The 22,315-nt window shown below is 42.6% G+C and overlaps 1 protein-coding gene across 2 annotated transcripts in view; it reads left to right on the top strand.

Annotated features, from left to right (window-relative positions):
• EML1 (echinoderm microtubule associated protein like 1) overlaps positions 1 to 22,315 on the top strand; it is a 125,104-nt gene that overhangs the window by 1,105 nt on the left and 101,684 nt on the right. The gene's annotated exons all lie outside the window — the stretch shown is intronic.

Genomic DNA, 22,315 nt, shown 5'->3' with positions numbered 1-22,315 from the left:
TATTTTTTTTTTCCTTTTGCCAAGGCAGGCATTTCTCTTTTCATGTATGTATATATACACACATATACTGTGTAGCACTCAGATTTCACTCATCTGTGAAGGCTGTGTGTCAAGGATGAGGTTCTGGGCTGAAAAGCGGGGCTGGAGAAGGAGAAGGCTGCTGCACTGTTTATCTTTTCTCCTCCTCTCTCTGCTTCCATTTTACGAAAAAAATAATCCCAAGTCCAAAGCTGCACACTCATAACCAGAGCGGAAAAACATAAATTATGTATATGGTGCAGAGTGAGCTGCACCATGCACAATTCCCTGTGCTGTTGCACAGAGGAGAGAGGAAGATGAATATTTCCCGCTTACCTTCTCAAAGGGCTGATCTGTTAACCAGCAAAGTTTCCCTTCTCCAGGCTTTGATTTTAAGGGCCTGACCCCAGTTTGCTTATTAAGCACTCTGAGTTGAGGGTGGGATATTTCAGGGTGACAGTGACAGTATTTAGCTGGCATCTGATATCAATGATGAAACTGATACTGAGCCTGCATGGCATCTTGTGTGCAGAAGTTACTGATATCTCAATTACCTTTGCTGCTGAAAGGACCAAGGAGTTTTCCTCCAGAAAAGCATTCATGGCTGGATGCATGATTTGAGGGAAGGAAGCAGTTTGCTATGAACAGGAATGAAAAGTAAAGATGAAGTGATGTTTAGATGTGAATGTGATTAGAAACGTGCCAGCATACACAGAGGAAAAATTTGTTTCTCTCTGTTCCTCTAATCATCCTCCCATGACACCCCAGCCAGAGCTGGCCCTGCCTCCAGCCCCGTTCCTGGGCAGCAGGACTCCCCCTGTCCCATGCCAAACACAACCAACCAGTCCCAATGCACACCTGCTGCATGGATCTTGCATATTACTCTGGTTCCTCTTTGCATAGATGTGTGGATGCAAATATGCATATACAAATATACACAAAACCAGCACTGGAGAGAGAAATGATGGTACTCCATCGCAGTTTTTAGGCAATCTTAGTGAACCAGTTGCTGACAGCTTGTTATTCATGTTATGTATTTTGACATAATTCTCTTCGTGGCTATTGCTCTTTGACTAGCTAGGTCAAAGTTTAAAACTTTAGCAGTAAAATCTGCATGAAAAGGGTTGCAAAAAATCATCATCGAACTTGCTAAAACACTGATAAGTGTCCATCAGTGCAGAAATACCCCTTTGCTGAACCCAATGAGCTTAGTAAGGCTGGTGTTGTACTTTCAAAATCCTTGGTTTCGAATCCAGCCAGATAATATAGCTGCAAAAAAGTTGGTGCAGTGACAGGTATCATTAGCACTGCGATGTGGCCGGAATCCAGAGCCCTGCTTATAACACAAACTGTTCAGCCGTATGCATGCGCCCGTGTGTACACATGCACGCAGATATAAATAAATTTAGCCAAAGCACAATATTAGTGTCAAGTCTATGTATTGCTTCAGTAACCTCTGTGCCTCACAAACAACCTGGAGAACTGCACTTTGTAGTTACAGGAAATTAATGCCAGAGTTTTTTAGGCTGCTTTCAGCCTACACAAGAATGCAGCAGGAACAGCTGCGTAATTGTTCCCTTGGACAAGCAACTTGGGGGGGAACTGCTGAATGCAATCTTTGAATTAAAAACTGGATATGAACGGGTTGATACACCAATAATTTTTTAACAAGAAGCTTTATTCAGTAAGAGTATCCTATTTCTATGCCAAAAATGGTTATGCAATTTTTCACGGTGAAAGCATTGGGTGTTTTTAAATTTCTGGTTTGTGTTTAATTCCATCATGGTTGCACTCTTTCACTGATGTGGAATGGAAAATTAAACATTCGATGAAAACAAAGTTTTATTTTGTTGTTTGACTGTAGCGCAGAAGACACAAAGAAAGGATCTTGGATTGCAGAATTTGGATTACGTGTAAGCAAGTGTACAGTCATTTTGGACTGAATTCATACCAAAAAAGGCTTTTGAAAGCATCACTATCAAAATGATGTATTAGTGAGCAGAATTCTAAAATTTACACTATTAATTTCCCACTGTAACACAAGGAGATAAAGAAGAAAGAAAGATCAGTCACTTCAGGACAAATGCACTTCTATTTCTTCCTCATTAGTAATTATTGACATACTGATGCTATCCATTAGTGCCAGCTACATGGATTTCCTGTCACTCCTACATGCAGATAAAAGAAAAGCACATCAATTATTTAAGTGCTTCCTCTTGTGTGTATTATTTTTCTCTTGTAAGGGGACGTAGTTCAGTCTCTGAACAACTGAATAGCTTTTCATGCACCCAGCATTTTGATTAGGGATACATGAGTCATAATGGTTCTGGTTCTTAACAAAATCCTTTAGACTTCAGAAAAACCTCTGAAGTCATGCAAAGGTTCTTAAAGTGCCTCTTTCCTTATTTTCTCCTTTCAGCCACAGACTGAATAGCATGGGTAATTTTTTGTGGATACCATGACTGTTGCAATAACACAGGGTATTCACCTGTAACAGATGAAGAATATATTACTGAAGAAGGACACCAGGAGTCTCGTACATATATACTTTCTCTATTATTTACTGTAGCAGTTTAAGAAGGGAAGAGACAGAATTGATGTGTCTTGTTCTGCAGCAGGTGGCATGAGAATCTAACTGAATTTCCTTAAATTTCCTCCCAAACTTTTGTTGGCCTTATTTCAATAGAGGAGGAAAAAAGACCATTCATCTGAAGTATGTTCCTGACCCTCTAGCTAAATACTTCCTTTCAAACCTAAAATTACACATTTCAAACATGTCTTTAAGACAGGCTGGAGCCAATTTGCTAAAATTAGTGTTTTCAGAATCAGGATATCCCAGAAACCTATGGAATTTAGACTTCCTGAAATTCAACACATATTCTGCAGTGTCATGGGGAGTCCATTTATCTCAGCCAGAGAGGCTGTTAGTGAGCAAGACCTCCAGCTCCCACACGGAGCTGTTTCTAAACAGATGCTGGGAACAAAATATGGCACACGTACATTTCTGTAACAAAAACCCATGACTCAGCACATGCACAAGCAGTACTCCTGCCCAATAAAATTGCCCCACTTTCATGTATTCATTTTAAAATAGGACTATGCTTTAAATTAGTATTTCATCAGATTTGGTAAGAAATATCTGTATTTTTGCAGATAACTATGTTTCCCATAGGCCTGGACCACCAGTTCTGTTTTGCAGACTAGACCTTAAATAAAAGGTCTTTACTTAGACACCAGTGTTGCAATGTGACACTTGTCCTAGTGAATATTACAGTTTGCAGGGGAAGATCCTAAGCAAAAGGCAACACCCTGAAATTACCTTGCAAAGTGGTTGTGCAGACTGCAGTTAGTGCTCCGGGATAAGCAGGGAAATGGGAAGGTTTTTCCAGCATATCAACCCAATTACTTGCCACAGAAAGCCAATAGTGTGTCATAGCATCTTGAGAGCAGTCTGCAGGATGAATGACGACTTCTGACTGCACCAAACCCACCAGCACTGGCTTGCATGCTCAGAGCTCCCCAAGAGCACCCCCCAGCCAGGGCAACATGAGCCCAGGATGCTGGGCCTCCCATGCCTGCAGAGCCAGCTTTGCACAGTGAAGCACAAGCAATCTTGCAGTCACTACCCTTAGAAAGAAACAAAAAAACAACCCATATATTTGGGATAGAACGGGGTGAAGCCTGGAAGAAGAGTGTCTGTGAATGACTACTGCCCCAGCACTGTCACTGAAGCTGAGCAGCCTTGCTCAGGTCACTGGAGTTAGGTGCCACTGCAGATCGCCTGAAGTATGTCCAGAGATTTCATATGAAGGTCTACGAGTACAGCTTTGCTCTTGGCTAACTTGCTACATGTTAAGAGTCATTTAAAGATGTTCTGCAGCTGCAATGGACTTGGCTGATGGTTAGTGTAAATCCTCAAGAAAGGAGCATTTCTGAGTGCCAGCATTTACCCTGTTTAGAATCGTAGAATCATTTAGGTTGGAAGAGATCCTTAAGATAATCAGATTCAACTGTAAACTTAACACTACCTTTGTTAAGGTATAGGAGTCACCTCCAGGGGTGGTGACTGAGCCACTTCCCTGGGCAGCCAGTTTCATTGCTTGACAACCCTTTCAGTGAAGCATTTTTTTCTGTTAGTGGATTGTGCTCCTCCTTCAGCCACTGACTGAACCGGACTCACTGTGAAAGACTTCATCTCTCTGCATGTGACTTCCCATAGGAGAGCATCCTATCCATGAAGCAGTGTCATCTGGTTTGGCCGAAATCCCAGGGAATTTCCTGCAGCCCACGTGGCTCCCTCCTGCTCTCCCCTCTTTTCCCAAGAGCTCCCTGCTCACTTGGGCTGTCAGCCTGTCCTCAAGCATGGGGGAAGCATGTCCAGGCAGTGCCTTGAACAGTGGAGACTGGGTGTTCAGGAGGCAAACACCGATTAGGATAAAGTAATCGTTATTATTTAAGGCTTTACAGAGTTTTTTGAACATGAAGATCAGGAAAGCCCACAAGGAAAAATGAGTGACCCTGGTGCCCCAGAAAAAAAACAGAAGCAGATGTATGGTGACAAACAAACCCCATGGAGATACCAGGTTAGGAGCCTGCCAGACACACACCTGGAAAGCCCTCTCTGCCCATGCACCATTTTAAGATATCCCCATGAGCCAAAATATTCAGCCAACAGTTCATAAAGGGTTAAAATCGCCTGGGTACAGCCTTCACCTGCTTCACAGGCTGAGCCTGGGTTAAAGGGCTTCCTGCTGAGGAGGGATTGCCACCTTCAAACAGGGCTTTCAAAGCCAATGGGGCTACATGGCCTGACCATAGTCTCTTACCTTTCACCTTCTTAGATCTTTTATTGGGGAAAAAGGGTTTTTCCACTTGGGAGAAATCTGAGGCCTCCCCAATCCACTCAGCAGTTGCTTCAGTGCTGGAAAAGGGACAGCAATGGTAGAGAGCTGGAGGGCATGGAGCAACTCCCCATTTACACTTGGGTAAAATGCCATGGATGGCAAAGCTGGTTCTTTGTCATCAAAAGCAAGGACAAAAGAAGTTGCTTTCTGTTGCAGCCAGGCTTGTTTGTAACAAGGGTTTAGCCTACCTTAAGCAAACTTAGTTTACCTGTAACTGTGTAGTACAGCCCCCTCCACTACTCACAAAGTTATTTTTTTCAACTGGGTTAAAAATTTGCAACCTCTGGAATTCAGAAAAAGACAAACTCTTCTGCCAGCTCCATTTTTCTCCTCTGACATAGATGCCCTGCCCCTAGGGCTTGGTGGTGGTTTGGTGGGAGCTGATGGTATTCCAGGAGAGTCCTGGGCATAAGCACAGGGTTAGGCTTCATCTCCAGCCTCTGCAATTAAAGCAGCAGGTGAGGTTTCCTTCTGTGGACTGCACTACCCGGCTGGCAGGCAGGGGCTAGGCCTCCTCACTGTGTTTCTGAAGCAGAATGTGAGTATGTGTGCTATGTGCTACGGAGGCTCCAAGTGAGGGTATTTGAGCTAGCAGAGACATCAACACTCTTTTCGGAAGTCTACATTTGCAGGAATGTGTTGAAATCATATCTGGGAATATAGAACAGGATTTCTTTCCTCTTTTTTTTTTTTTTTTGGTTTGGTTTGGTTGGTTGGTTTGTTGCTGTTTGTTTTTCTTTCTTTGAGGAGGAGAGATCTTTCAGGCTGAAGGAAGAGAGCTTTTTCAGGCAGGTAGCAGAGACAGTTGAAGTTAGCATGAATGTTTGCAGCAGGGATGCTGGTTAAGGATCTAGTTAAGAAAATATAGAAGATGCTACGTATTTCTCAAGTGCTCCTCCCCTCCTCCCCCCACCATCCCCTGATGGGAGGATTTTCCTTATCTGCAGAAAGAAATATTTGGAAGCTGTAGTTTGTCCCAGATTCTGTAAGCAAGAGCACTTGCACAGGCTGTACAGCACATTTCTGAACACTTATTCCACGATATTTACAGTAACTTAAGGCATGCAAAAAACAACCAATGTGTTTTTTCTCCCATTTTCTTCCATCCCTCGTAACATCTGCAGCATTTCCAACATATTCTGTGTTCAGCCATCAGCATTTAGAAGCCATAATTGCATTTGACAATGTCTGGAGCCCTCTCTTGCTGCAGACCTGGTTTACAGGCAGTAATTTAGAGGGTGGGGCCACCTTCCCTTCCTTTGCCATTCAGACTGCAAACTAAATGCCCAGTTTACCCTCCCAAAAACCTGGTGAGTGCCCAGTCTCTCATCTTCATATTCAGTGTATTCAGCTGGTTCTCTGTCCCTGTTATTTCTTTCCTTACAGTCTGTGATCAGCTCCCTCACCACACGCTAACTGTTTGCACAGTTAAATTCGTAACATTCAGGATTACCTTAGATCTCAAGCCTCCTCTAAAACTCACATAAAAGACTGGCAAATCCTCCAAATGCTTTCTTCCTTGTGGGGAAAAAAAATACGGGGCACAGGAATGGGCTCCTGACAAACTCCAAGTGCTGGTCATGGACATGTTAATAGTGCCCAGTATCAGTTCCCCGAAGGAGTCCTGGGTTTCATGGAGCACATGAAGTCACAGTTGAGTCAGTGGGGCACATGGGGACTGGTAAGACCTGCTCTTTGGTTCCGCACACAGTCTGTCAATCACAGAAATTGCTTTTGGAAAAAAAAGGCTGTCTCTGCACACTCTCGATCAAATGACTCCAAACTGGGCTCGGTAAACTGGCTGTGGCCCTTGAGGAGTCACAACAAATTCCAAGAATGCTTTGAGAAGTACAATGTTGTTTCCATCACAGATAACAGGGAGCATTTCAGAGAGATGCCAATGGCTTCTTCATCTCAGGAAACTCCTCCACACTGTCCAGGCAGGAACCCCCAACATCCCATCACTTCTCTCAGCATCGTTTGAATGGCTCAAGTTTCCACGGCTCAAGTTTCCACATTTAAGTGCTTCTTGGGAGAGCACACACTTTCACCCACTTTCACCCTCAGGTAGCATGAGGGCATGAAATTAAGAGTTTGGAGAGATGTTTGAAAGGTTTAGGTTCAAAATCCCCTCATAAATCTATAGACACTAATTTCAAACTTGAATTTCATGTGGTTGTCACCTATTTTGCAGGTAAATATACATGTGCGCACTAAGCCTTTGTGATGTGCTCTTTGTGGAACTGCAGGATATGATCCGGCTTTGCCAGCACCCCTCAATCACACAGTGCACCCAGAACACTTCCCAGTAACTAACATAGTTACTGTGAATATGGTAAAATCCTTACTGGTGAATCAGTCGTGAGAGGGGAACCCCCAGCCTGTTGGCTGGGGCATGTTTGTGTGAGTAGCAGCTCTCCTAGTTCAGTTGGATGGGCATGGTCTCTCCTGCTTCTCCACGGAAACTCTGATGAGAGAATGACCCTGGACTCCAGAAGCTCCATATGTTGTGCAAATGTGTCAAACCCCAGCTGACAGCCCAAACTCAGGCAAGGGGTCTCCAGCCTGAACCCTGAAGGGTTGGGTGAAAACTCCTGTAGGCAGACAACTTGTCTGAAGAGGAAGTAAAAGCACACAAAAACTGTCCTGTGTGCAATATCTGAACACCTGAGTAATTTTCCACAGAAATTCAAAAATCTAAAAGGTGACAGCAAGCTGAGGGTCTCAGGTTGTGCTTAATCATAGAACAGGAATTATGAAGGACCTGACTTCAGGTTAAACTTATAATTCGCACATCTCCCACTTTCTTGGGGAAGGAGGGACTTTGGGAGTGTGATCTAGACCCCTTGGAATCAAGAGGAGCTTTTCCATTCAGTCCACTGAATTTGGATCATAACTCTTAAAAATCTGAGAAATACCTTTATTCCCCTGACCCACAGGTCAGCTCGGTTGGGTGGGTCAGCTCAGTTCTTCTCATTAGACTGGCAACCTGAGCCCTCAGCTGTGTGGCTGGGGAGGTTTATTGGGTGAGGCCCCACCAGGAAGCACTGTTGTGGTGCGTGGGAAGCACTGGGCAATTAGTCATACTTTGTCCCAGCATGATTGCTCAGAGAAACATATTTATATTTGCACCGAACTAAAACTTAATGAATGTTTCGTATTTCCCCTGCTGAAACATTGCTAGATATGACTCAGCAGTAAGTTACACACAGAGCCCTGTGTGTGGTGTTATTCAGAGTTTATATGTGAGGGACTGAGGCACAGCAAGATTAAGCCAAAACTAGTTCCCACTGCTGTGGGTGTGTAATCGGAGATGCGAAAGAGCTCTTCTTTCAGAGTACCCAGCACAGCACTGTATTTCAAATATTCAAACTTCATTGGCAGCTGAGAGCACTGGACATGTCTATAAGTCAGATCTGTGGTTTCTGGTCCAATATGAGGAGATAGGGATTGTGCCACCAGTGACCACTTGGGAAAAACTTGATTTCTACAGTTGCTGTGTGTACCAACCCATCAAGACCTGCTGTGCAGCTGAGACACACATGCAATCCAGTTCCCAGTAGAACTTTTCAAGCTAACTTTAACTAAATTGCCCTTGATCTTCCTGGAATGGCATTCTTTACCATGTTCAGTGTTTCCAGTGGGTGAAGCTGTGATGTTATGATAAACAGTGTATTGGAAACACATATGTCATAAAATGCAAAATACTCTGACACCTCTTAACAAGAGGTCTAGCAATAAGTATACTTGTTATAATAATAACTTGATACTTCACCAATTGTTTGGAGATGCTCTGCAGTGTTGATAGCCTCATACACAAGCACTGATAGGGACTGCTTGTCTCTGGGACATCCTGTTGCTACAAGAGTCAGTGGGCCTTCTGACACTCATCTGACTTAGGCATGAGATCGCAATCCCTTTGTGCTGCAGGCATATGGACCACATGTGGAAAGGATTTTGAGAAGGAAACTACTATTTCCTGCATCTATCATAAATTCCAAATGGTATATTCAGGCATAACAGACAGTGCATTGATGAAATGGAAGCAATTTCTCTGGAAAATCTCACCTAAACTGTTTGATTCGTCTTAGTGCTGCCAACTCTTTGATGTTTATCATGAGCCTCATAAGATTTTATTTTTTTTTACAAAGCCAGCTTTCTTGGGTCATGGGTTTTTGGTGATTGTCAAGATGCCTAGGCACTGCCTATCTTCCCCCAGCCAGCAGCATATGGGTCTTGTTATGACACTGAAGAGTGAGGATTTTTTTTCAAAGATGTTTTGGTCAGGTATTTAAACATCTAAGGCTTAGGGAGAAGCATCATGTGGGAAAGTGAAAAGAATGTGTAGTGTCTGGAAGAGATATGGCAGGCTGAGGAACACAGTTCCCACACGTGTAGGATGGAGAATAATATTTCTCTAACAAAAACCGTCTTTTTAAACACCAACCACATTTCTGTATGTTTTCATTTTGAGTCATTTAATGAAAAAATTGGAAAACTCCAGGGAAAGCATTCAATCTGCTCACAGTTTTTCACAGGAGGAGTGTTTGTTTTCTCAGCAAACTCCTGTCCTAGAATTATTTGGTTTCTTCAGATCTTTGGGGAGCATCCTGGCACATAAAGTAGCTGAAGGGTCTTTTTTCTGTCCTTTACTACTCCCTGCCTACTCTGACGTCCTATAAAGTGGGGGGAGTAAGAAGACAGCTCTTCACTCTTCTCCCAGTGTACTGGAAGGAGACTATGACTCAAAAGTGACTGGATGCCACATTTTTGTTGAGGCATAGTGAGTCTCACTGCCTACTGTAGGACCCTCACTGGTCCTACAGTACAGGGTTCAGCACCATCTTGAGATCTGGGGATAAAGAGAGATTATCAGACCCTGAGCAAGAGCATCTCCCTGCTTCATGCTGCCATTGGAAGTTCAGCAGGACAAAGGCAGTTCCAGGAGGAGCACATGTGCTCCTGTGCCACACGTCACTCGTTCCTGAGGTCAGGTGTCCCTGCAGGGGAAAGGAGGCAGAGGAGCACCCCAACATGCTCCAGGGCTATGAGACAAAGTTAGCCAGGAGCTGAACATCTCCTTTATGTCCAAGGGGGAGATACAGGCTTAGAAAATACTCAATTTCACTAAATTAATTTTACTTTCTCCCACAGAAATGTGCCTCCAAGTTGAGCATTTGCATTTGCTTCCTTTTCCTAATGAAATTCAGCAGCTGGGTTATCCTAGATAATGGTGCCAAATCTTTAAAGATTTCCTTGTTCCAAGGTGATTGCTCAATTGACAATCTGCCTTGTTAATTAAGCTGCCTTGAGGGACAGAGGAGAACTGGAGGCAGCTGGATGCTTTAATGAGTCAACGCAAAGAGCAAGACAAGGCTGTAGCGTGAGTGAGACAAGGTCGTAGTGTGAGTCCATCCCAGCATGGCCCCAAGCCTGCCTGAACATCTGGTCTTTGCCACCTGGAGTGCCTGCGTTCTTGGGAATTAACCCAAATGGAGCTGTTTGTAGTGAAGAGGCAGCACAGGGAGGTCAAATTTATTTTCCACTACTTGACACAGGGCCTTACCTCAGGCCAGCCTGTTCACAAATCAGAGTCCTGGAGAATGCCCAGGAGTGAATGCAGCTTGGCAGCCACCCTCCAGCACATCTTCTCCAGGCTTGATCTTGTTCTCCTGTACAAAGTCACTCATTACTTGCAATGAGTCCCAGAACTCTCCTCTTAATAGTTCATAGCATCTGATGAGCCCACATACTCGAATTTCTCTCTGTGTTGATCCAATACCAATATCTATAAAAGGTGTGAAAAATCAGCAGGAATGAGCCCTGACTACAGTCAGAGATAGCCCTAGGCTTCTGCCCAGAGCTGGTTAACTTCATTTCAGTAAAAGGTTATTAGATCCCTGTTTCTCCTTCCACTATTTCCCAAAAGCCACTTAGCAGAACTGAGTTATCTTCCTTGTCTAAATTCTCTGGTTACTGATGATGCTTGGCTGCCTTCTCTGTACTTTCAAGGCCTTATGCTAAATTTAGACAAGGAGGAGATGCTTCTCCTCTGGACCTTCATTTTGTGGGTTACTCGTTGACTGCTGTGGGCACAATGTGAGCTAAAAATACCATTTGCTGCACAGCCAAGTGAGTTTAGAAAGACTAATTTTTTCTTGCTACCTACTAGAGCTTCACATGCCCTTCATGTGAAGGGCATATGCCCTCTGCCCTGAAGGACGCTGCTGTGAGTTTCCAAAGATTTGGGATCACCTCTTCCTTTCTAGCATGTTACCTAAGGCAAACACTTAAATATTTTCTCTCTTCAACTGTGTATGTGGTTCTCAAGAGATCCTAAATAAGTGATGTCTCTGCCGCAGTGCGGTTCTCCCTGGAGACACTCAGTCTGAGACCTCTCTGGTCTTTTCTCAGTTCTTCAAGTCCTGCCCATCTACTGCTGCCTTCCCTGTTCTGCCCACCAGCAAGTCTTGGGAAAATACCTTGATTTTATCCAGAGATGAAATAGGAAGCATTAAAATACCAATTATAAGAATTTATGAGAGTAAAGTTTTTACATCCAAATACCCATGAAGTAGAAATGCCAAGTAATTTTCTGCTTGCAGTAATATTTTTGTGTTTATTAGGGGAAAATATCTTCTACTATTTCCACATCTTTAAAAAAGGTGGGTTTCTCCAATTCTTATGTGATATTTGTGGAATTCTACCAAGCATCCAATGATGACACAAACTACAATAGTGAAATATGAGCCACTTGCCCATGCCACTGATATCTCAGAAGGGAATTACAGTCTTTAGCAGGGTTCATTCGAGGTATACTACTTAAGGTAATAGGGCTGGACAATCTCATTAAGATTTATTTCCACCCCATTTAAACATGGGTTCAAAAGTACAGCTGGAGCTGTATTGGCTTTATCTTTGGCTTATGGAAGAGATTGGAAAAAGAAGTAAACAGAAAACATACTCAATCTCTCCATTGGCTGGGCCAGGAGACTGCATGTATAGCTGACACAGGCTTGTGCCCAGGCTTGGAGGCTGAGCAAATCCAAAGAAACTTTCAACCTTATTACATTGCATAGGCTTTTTTTCTTTTTTTTTTTTTTTTCCCCCTCTCAGTGAATTTAGGAGATATTGCATCATTCCAGGAGGGAGAGGATAGCACAAAACAATTGCCTCTGCTCTTCCCTAATGGTAGTTCAACATGTTCACCGGATTTGTTCCAGTCCTGAATTTGTCCATACTCATTTGGGAAATGTATGTATGGGTTAGGAAAAATACGTTTTCAAACATTTCAGCTTGTGTTGCAGATTCCCTAAGTAGTCTGAAATGTTTACAAAGCTCTCAGCACATGGGGCTTGTCCTCCTGCAGATAATGCTATGTGACAACAGTAATCCTTCTATCACACTCTAAGTGCTTGTTCTTGCTTCTGTTGAAGCCATCCAGACTGTGGGTTATTTGGAAGCATTTCTTTTCCCTTCTTCAGCATAAAAGAAGCAGAGTATATTTCCACCTGGGAGAGGAGAATTTACTAGATAGCAAATGCAGAAGCCCACTGTTATTTGCTGCAGTGTCTTTCTAGTAAATGTGGATAGATACACCCAGATTCTTCCAATGCTAGAGGCCGGCTGCTCCTACCAGAACATGGTGATCGTGGCCTGAAGCCCAGGGACTTTTGGGATCAGACATCTGTAATCCACAGGCAAAGCCCAAGCTGCCAGCACAGTCCAGCTCCTCTTAGAGCAGGCAGCATCCTTGGGCTCATCCTGGTGAAAAGGTGGACTGCAGGACTGCAGGGTCAGCACCAAGGGGAGCCTTCAGCAGGCAGATGATGTGAACAGCAGAGGACATGACCTCAGCTATGTGCCACATACCCGAGCCCTTCAGTTTGTGAGTGGATTTTCTTGTTCAAACATTGTACTCTCACTCTTCTCAGATTTGGACCATCCTTTGTGGTTTACCCAAACCCAGAGTAAATGAGTACATCCAGAGGCCTCTAGAGATACCAAGGCAGGGAAAGGCATTTGGCTGTCTCCAACACTTTCTGTGAGAGATGTGGCTGAGAAGTAGATCCAGCATTGCTATTCTCCAAGTTTGATTTCCTTGGCACTTGTTTGATGCATAGAAATGTACAATCAACACTGCCATGTAGGAGAGGACTAAAATCTGCATGTTTGGAAGAAAAATAAAGAATTGAATAGACAGAAAAATGGAGTCGGCAGTTCTAGGAACCCATCACCATAGTATCAAGCCACTATTTACAAAACTTCTTTGTGAAGTAGTTTCCACAGGCTCTTTCCTTCAGTTTCAGTTAAACTCAACACAGTCACTGCTCTGGATTTAAACTCTGCTCTGAAAGGCCTGTAATCTAAACATGGAAACATTTAAGTCATGCTCTAAAAGAAGAAAATGAAGCTGCACGGTGCGATCCAGTGGCATGTGAGGACCCCTGGGCTGGGTCTGATGGAGCTGCAACAGCCCCATTAACACCCAGGAAAAAACCTCCTGCAAGCCCCAGAGCTGCTGTCCTGGGGTGAAACCCCTCATTCTTGCCCCAGAGCTCCTGTCTCAGGGCAACAACCCTCATGCAAGCCCCAGAGCTGCTGACTTGGAGCCTGAAGCTGGGCCAAAGCTCACACGAGCTGCCCAGGCAGTCTGGTGAGCCAGGACACAGCATGGCCCCTCTGCATCTCTGCAGCTGCATCTCCAGCACTGCCTGGCACATCCATGCACTGTCCTCTCTGGTGTGATCCAGGTGTGCTCCCGCCTGAGAGCAGCAGAATAAAGCCCCATCTGTTTTCAGGGGTCAAGTTGTGTGAAATACCGTTCAGATTCTGACGCGAAGAGGGGGAAAATTAATATGTTAGTCAGACTTCATTCTGTTTTAATCTGAAATTATTAAGGACATTTATATTTTTGAACACAGTGTTTAACCTGACAGTATCCCATTAAAATGCTTTATATAAGCTCATTAGGAGCTTCTGTGCAGTATCATATTTATTGCAATTAGCAAATATTAGTGGCCCAGCTGAACTGCAAGATATTTTTTCTGTCCTGCTCCCCTTTTATTCCTCCATCTCCTGCCTGCCATAACATAAGCATAGCCTAGATTAGATCCTTTCACACATCAACCTTTCTATCTGACAAATCCCAAAGAAAGAGAAACAAAAAAAGGAAAAGGAATAGAAAATTAACCATTAGGAGCCTCTGAGAAATTAAAAGAGCCTCCTAGATTAAGTCCCTTACCAGTGTCAAGGCTATAGCAGTGCCAGTGGCATTAGTGGCACTAAGTTACTTAATTCCAATATGATTCAGAATCATTTGTATCTATCAGCTTATTCAGAGTAAATCCTCATCCTCCCAGATCTTTTGTTTGCCATCTCTTGACAAGCTATGTTGCATATAAATGAGCTCAAAAGACATGGGAAGGATGGATATATTTTCATTTGTAATGAAGTTCATGCACACAAATGCTACTGTTGAAATACTAGTAATGAATAGTATTAATAGTTAATGAATTCAATCCTTATTTGGGTTTTGTTTTGTGGTTTTTGTGCCCCTACTCAGACATAAAGCATGCAAAATGAAAGGAAGGTTTCCCTGAATAAGGGCAAAGGCCAATTTTTATAGATACTTAGACCTTGTTCCAGTCAGTGGCAAAGAGTGGCCCAGCTGGCCTCTGTTACAACCATGATCTCACAGGATGGCTGGAATTTAGGCTCTGAGGTCTTTCATGGTTTACAAGTGAATCACTGGCTGTTAAGCCATTTAAAGCCCACAGAGATTTGAGGATCTAGGGAGGCACAAAGGTTTGGGTACCTGAGTTTCAGATTCTACCTTGAGTGCTGGAACTTTGATATAGTGCTAGTTCAGACCCTTCAGCCCAACTTGCCTCTTCTGCGTGTACACACAAACACCTGAGTTTTGACACCGATGAGCAGATAAGCACTGGTGCTTGTCTTCAGCCTCTTGAGAGGATTCAATCCTCTGTCAGAGGGCATCCTAACTGACTGGGCTGGGATGTTGTGAACAGATCGTGTGGAGAAGCATTTAGAAAGGAAGGACTGCTGGTCCCCTATCAAGCTCCAGCCCTACTTGGCTGGCCTGCAGCACTGGATGATAATGCTCCTTCTGCCCAGCTGTTGCCCTTTCCTCCTAATGCTCTCCAGCTGGACAGCCTGCTACTTCACCGCCTGGAAATCAATCCCAGAGTGTCTCTTGCAAGAGATGTATTCCAAGTGCTCATCACTGAATAAGCACGAACCCCTGAAGGCCATTGAGCAGCGCTATGTGTCATTGCTACAAGCAGAAATTATCACTTGCAGGATGCCTGAAGGTAGTTTGCAGTCCTGTCTGGAAATATTTACTCTGAGTCTCTCTCATTCCTCATACTTCCATTGATTTCAGGAAGCTGTCAGGACTGAACTTATGTTCCTAAAATCTCAAGGTCTCATCTATTATTTTCTTTTAAGTTTTTTGATCCAAACATGCACCAATTGACAAGTGTATCTTTGTCCTGTTGTGCCTTGTACAAATGTAATCTTTATGGTATGTACTGCTGGAACCGAAAAATATCACTGATACCTACTTCCATCTCCTTTCCAGGAACAGATTTAGGATATAGTCTTGAGATTAATGCCTTGGCTGATAGTGAGGAGCATTAAGAGTGGGACCAAGATAGGCTGAGATTACATAAAAAGAGAAACACTAGCTGCAAAATCCACTACAGAAGAGAGCAGAATATCTCATGGATTCATTTATCAGCATTTCAAAGCTGGTCCATTGGAGATGGAGTCAGCTACAGTACTACAAACTGGAGTCTGTATTCCAGTTGTTTGCTGTGATCTTACACTAGTTGGTTCATAGAAAATTTTAAAAGACAGATAAATATTGTCTATAAGCCCTGTTGCCAAAGAAAATGTAAGAGGTATTATTTTCAGCTGCTTACTCATTCAGAGGGAGCCACAACACTTGAGTCTTGCTGTGCTTTTTGGCTGCTGGGAACCAGCAGCTTTTCACTTTGAGTGTGGAACTGTGCATGCCCTGACTCTTGAGGGAAAACAGGGATAAATCACAACTTTGCCATTTTACCCGCTTTTAACATGATATGTGTACTCTAAGCATGTGCAGTATGGATCATAAACATGCTGTTTGAAGGGGAAGTGTTTGGGGAAACTTTTACGAATGGGAAGACAAATATGCTGGTATCTCTCGTGCCCCAATAAGGACATGTAATATTATGTGCAGCTTAAAGAAATCACTGCCTTTATCGGTGGTAACAATGTTTTCTAACAAAGACAGATTGTGTCTACAGAGAAAAATGAAAGAGATGACTGCCAAACAACACCAGTGAATGTACTGAGAAAGTATTATTTAGTTTTTTAAAAAAAGTGCATAAAAATCTGTTTATGTGGCTTCTCTAAACTGAAGAGACTAAATAGTTAGTAACTAAGATTCCTTCCAATCCAAACAATTCTATGGTTCTGTGAACTAAGTATCACTGAACGAAGGATTCATCTATTATTCCCCAGTTTATCCTACTGCAACTTAAATACCTCAGCAAAAGTTAAAACCAGCTATATTTTATTAGTTACCAGCAAATCCCCCCAACAATGCCAAACTTAGAATGAAAGAGAGAAAGAAAGAAAGAAAGAAAGGAAGAAAGAAAGAAAAAGAAAGAAAGAAAGAAAGAAAGAAAGAAAGAAAGAAAAAGAAAGAAAAAAAGAAAAAGAAAGAAGGAAAATGTAAATCACAGAATTCCAGTTTCATTCCCTCTGAAGATAGTGTTCATAGGCACACCGAGTAGTGAGTGGTGGTTTCTGTCCAGGAAAGGCCTGACTCAGCCATGTGCAGCTGCAGAAATGCTCTGGAGGAAAAGCAGGTTTTGGCTCCTCTGTGTTTAGGGCTTATATGAGTAAAAGCAACATATACTCATTGCACTGCCTTCTCAGCTAAACACCTCCAATTTACCTGCCCTTCGTATTGGAGCAGACATAAAGCCCACTGGGCAACTAAAGAAGCATTTTGTTCCCTCATTTTTCCTCAGGTTGTTAGTGATGGGTAGAGTTTGCTTATAAAAAATATGGGATAGTTCCAGGAATATAGTGATATTGTAACAGATAATAAAAAAAATCCAACAGCTTCAAACAGAGCCCATTTCAGGTTCAAAATGCTTATCAATAAGCTCGGTTACACATTCATAAACCATCACTTGAACTAAAAGGATGTCACCAAAGAGCCCAATTTAATTTCCTCCCAATCTATGGCAATTTACAGAACTGTGATTTAAAACCTGGTCATCACCCTGAGTGTGTATGTTTGGGGGCTGGGTAGTTAAATCACATGAAGCTTTCCTTCTCACATGAAACCTTCCTTAGCTGTACCTCTAGAAGTCATTCAGTGCAATTATTTATTACTTGCATAAATCAGAGCAATGCAAAGAGGTTTGCCACTGAAGTTTACAGCATATTCGTGTTTCTGTTATTGTTCCAATACATCTAACCTAAGAAAGGGGTGATTCCTTGGTTTTATTTTTGTTTGGGTCTTTTTTTTTTTTTTTTTTTTGGCAATGCTATATGCTCTCAGGGAAATAATAGACAGTGATTTATTTATGAAATTCCTACAGCAGGAGGAAATCATACATCGGTCTTGCTGCCATGGAGGGAGATAAATAAACTGTCCTAATATATTTAGCTAAAGAAGATATAAACCATAGGAAAACAGACTAAGGAAGACTGGAGAGACGTATACAAGCTGGCACAGAAGATACTAAGCCAGAGAACAGAATGTTTAGATAGAGGCACTTATGGGCACTACTCACCAACAAACAAATCATCCAGGGCATAACTGGCTATTTTTAGCAGTAGTGTCTACATTTCTTTTCCCTTTTACCTCAAGAAAACTGTTAAAGTAGCTACTAAAAATCCATACAGAGCAATGCTGGGCTTCCTTGTATGGGTGGGTAGGAGTCAGAGTGCCTTTTTCCATTCAATGCAGTAGATATTACTAACATATATATATATATATATATATATATATATATATATATATATACACATACCTATATATATGTACTTATAGGTGAGTGTAGGAGTGTGTGTGTCTCCACGCAGTAGTAATTCCCTCCCAACATACATCATCACCTGGTAGGTAGAATAGGAGTCCTCAGGCACCCTTTGTGCTGACACCCTCCACTCCCATGCTTCGACTCAGTTCCTCTGTGAGGATCAGGGAGATTTCATCTTCTGATATCCTAATCATTGCTCTGGGCAAAATCCTTTGACTTCAGCTCTAAGGATCATGCTTTAATCCAATAGTTTAGCCCAACAATGGGAACCAGGGGGTAACACAATATTTGGTTTTGTCATTATATTCACCATCTGTAAGTAATGGGCTGCAAAACCCTTATGATTTGTGGCAGGGCATTCCATTAACACATCGATAAAAAAAGCGAACATGTCTCCATTGACAGCACTTAACAATTTTCTCCATTACTCTGATGACTATTCACTTTGAATGGAAAATGCTTTTCTGCACCATTGAAGCATAGCTAGTACATAACCTCTGAGCACTCAGAAGTGCTGAGTTGCTACAAGAAGGAACACTTAAGAGAGCGCATCCACTCCTTGGCACGCGCTGCTCAGCGTCAGGCCCCGCACGGCTCACTGCCTGCAGCTCTGCTGTATCACCCACAAACTGGGACAAAATGTGCCCTGTGGCATCAAGAGGGAAACAGAGCTATTTCATCTACCTTCTGCTTTTGCATGATTACCAAGTGGATTTTGCATTCAATTCCTTGCATGCAATTGGTGGTAAAATCTATGCAGGTCTAAGCTTGTTTCCCGAGCTTTTATTGGATAGCAGAAACAGTGTGTACTTGTCTGGCAGTGGGGGATATAGAGGCTGTAAGTTGAGAGGCTGGTGTTCAAATCCAGCAGATCAGCGTAAAGCCCTCAGGATATTATTCTTGCTGCAATTACAAGTAACAGCCAAAGAAAGGGTAGGAGACTGTCACACAGTGAATAGAAATGTTTCTCTTCAGTTGCTTGTAGAAATACTGCAGATGAGGATAAATAATTGTTACTGTAAAGCTCTCAGTGACAAATTGATCCCCATCTGTGTCTCTAGCTGCCTCCAGTTTTTCCTTTTGGGAGGCAGTGATGGGTCATCAGTACGGTCATTTTAAGCTTGGTACAAAAAAAGTATCCTGATTTAAGAGTCTCCTTGTGTGACCTTTGTTTATATGTACAAGTGTTTCTCACACAAACAGCCCCAGTGATGTTGATGCTAATAGGTAGATGGTAGAGACAATTCCACTGTGACTGTTAGAGACTGGAGATGAGGAACAAAAGGTCCTTTCTGAGAGCTGCTCATCCATGTCGAATTCTCTGACTCACTTCACCTCGTGTGGGACTGACTGCTTAGAAAAACCAACACTGCCATCTTCTTACCACGTGTACAGGATCACAGCCTTAGCATACACAAAGCATTACTCACTTCAGCTGATCCCATTAGCACTGAAGACACAGGCTTGCACTTACTCTGTACGAGCCTTAGAAAAGACTTCTGTATGAGAGGATTATGGCTGCTGTTCAGACACTCAACATTTCCTAGTTAAAATATTTCACAGTGAAGCAATAGCATCATTAAGAGCTTGCGAGGCCTCGGCATCTGCTTTATTTCTTCTGTTAAAGTCTTTCTTTTTTGGAAGTTTTTGGGTTTTTGTAAGACGATGAAGAAAATACAAACTAATTGTTGCTGGGTTTGATTTTTACAAAACTAATTACTTAAGAAATAGAGGAAGAAATCTCAGGCTCATTGGTACAATATAATCAAACTATTAATGCAAAAGGGCAGTGCAATGCCATGTCAATGGAAGCAGTAAGCTGAGCAGATTTCTGATTGCCCAACATGTGCCTCTCTGAGCATGCTTGTGTGCAAACACAAACTCAGTCTGGCATATATTACATGAATTATGTTATCTTGCATCAAAATATTTCCCCAGTTCTGTGTGTTTGCAAATATGTCTAATTTATGCATTTCTGAGTGTATAATGTGTACTGCTCAGAGCTGAAGCAGGTGTAACAGCTCCTCTCCTGTTTAAATCAGAGATGCTGTTGGATATTTCAGTGGGTAGAAAGAGTACTTCTCCAGGTGGTGCCCAGTTTGAAAAAAAAAGGGGGTTGACAAATTCACATAAGGCATCCAACACAAGCCCTCCAAACTACAAAGTCTTTTATTGCAGGACACGTACTCTCCCTTTCCAGTGACCTTGCCATCCTAAGCATGTTCTTATGACATCACCTTAATGCTGTGGCTTAAAAACAGCTTAATTAATTTAGTGTCTATGCATTGCTGTCTGCTGCCATTGTAACATCCACATAAATAAAAAGAAGAGAAGGCACTCAGCTGCCTCTCATGCAGAGCCCTTTGAATCCCGGACATAACCCACCAGCTGCTCCAGGGGCATCCCTGAGGAACATGAAGTCCATCCCTGAGGAACCAGCCCAGGCAGACCACAGTGGAGCACCAGAGTTCTGTGCAGGTCATTTGTTTCTTCCATTACTTAATTCATGTTGCTGTTGAAATGATGATTACCTTATATTTTATAACAGCTGGGATTTTAACTTAATCTACAAAGTAATTAATTTTCCTTAATTGTGATGAGGGCTTGGTGTTAAGTAGTAAGTAGACTCGGATAGTACAATGATGTTTTCTGTGGTCTGGATCGTTACTGTGAGACAGGGTCTTTTTCCATATAGTCTGATTTTAAATACTATACTATAGCAAGAAGAATTGTTTTGATCATATTTTCTTTTTAAGCATTAGCTGTTCATGGTGAGTAGTTTAGTGTGAGTTTAGAGCAGAAAATATCTTTCCTTTTCCTTTGGTACAAACTGAAAAGTAGACAGGTGGTAGTAAAAAAAGGACTACAAATCTAAAGCAATCTATAATACCATTAATGGTTTAAGTAACTTTAATAAGAAAGGATTTGTTGCTTACTAGCTTGACATTATATATAACTACTTTCAGTCAATAAGGAAAAAACCCCAAGATAAGTTATCAATAAAACTAATTTTAAATATATTTTATTTTCCTAAGTAGTCAATTTGTAGATCTTTTCATGTTACTCATTAACTAACAAAAGTAATCCTCATCCTGAGATCTAGCCAAGAAAATCTAGGATTGGAGTTCACGCAGAGGCTAATCTATGTAGATTAAATAGCTGTATTCTTTCTCCCAACATTGTAAATTTTGGCAGCATACCCCCAAAGCAGATTTAAAACAGGAGAATGTGTTGCATTTCTACCCCACCCCAGAAATAGCAGCTCCCCTGTCCCAGAGTACAGGGACCTGTGCTGTCAGCAACTGGCAGTGGCTTGGTGGTCTGCAGGTGTAACCCTGGGAGGTGCTGTTAGTGAGGGCTGTGCACTGCCAATGCCCTCAGAAGCCCTTGCCTTCACTTGATCCCACAAAGCTGCCCAAGTCTGGGAGTGGGCATCTCAGCAGCAAGGGGTATTATCTGTGTTATGCATGTATTGAACCTGTGCTCTGCACAGAGAGAACAGGTTCAAACCCCTTCTGACAGTCCCAATGCTGTACTTTATAGCATATGACTCATTAACTGTGAGCAGCTGAGACAGCCCAGGTAGAAAGACACTGTTGGAGCTGGCTGTTTCATTCAGAGAGAACTTCACAAAAATGTTATGCTTGGTCTTGTGGAATAGGCACGCTGAAGATGGAGGAGATCCGTTAAGGAGCCAATACATTTTATACCGGCACAAGCCAAGCACAGTGCTGTGTCAGACATCCAGGATCTATTGAAAGATAGAAGTACAGTGAGATCCCTGAAGCCATCTGACACAATCCAGCTGGGAGGTTGAATTCCAGGGTTTGTGGAAGAGCAGATACTTTTTCTTTCTAACAAAAATGTTTGAGAAGGTCCTGGGTCACGTATTACTTGTAGTCTATAATAGATTGTGTGACAACTTCATCCTCATGGGTTCTTCTTTGCTCAAAATAAAGAGATAAGATAGCTAGATGTGGATAAATGATGCTATTTTTATCATATTGCTGGAGTTCACATTGCCCAGCACGTGTGGGACAGGAACCCCCAGCTTGCAGGGCACCTGGGAGAGGTGGGGACAGTGGCTTTTGGGGACAAAGCTGTGCAGGGAATGGCCATGCTGAGCTGCCTCCTGCACATCTTCTGGTGTTGACACTGAGCCATTCGTGCACCCAGGCACTTAGCTGGCTTTTATTGCACACTGATGTTCGCCTCCCGGCCACACCATCCTCAAGATGTTTTTCCATCTTCTTTAATCAGATTAACCAGCTGCTCATGCTCTAAGGACACTGACTCTGTGGGATGTACTTTAGATTGTGGTCTGTCTCA

The sequence above is a fragment of the Lepidothrix coronata genome, unplaced genomic scaffold (assembly GCF_001604755.1).
Source record: "Lepidothrix coronata isolate B3197 unplaced genomic scaffold, Lepidothrix_coronata-1.0 Scaffold19, whole genome shotgun sequence".
Classification (NCBI taxonomy): domain Eukaryota; kingdom Metazoa; phylum Chordata; class Aves; order Passeriformes; family Pipridae; genus Lepidothrix; species Lepidothrix coronata.
Note: the sequence above shows the minus strand (reverse complement) of the source record. Positions and strands in the feature narration are given on the sequence as shown.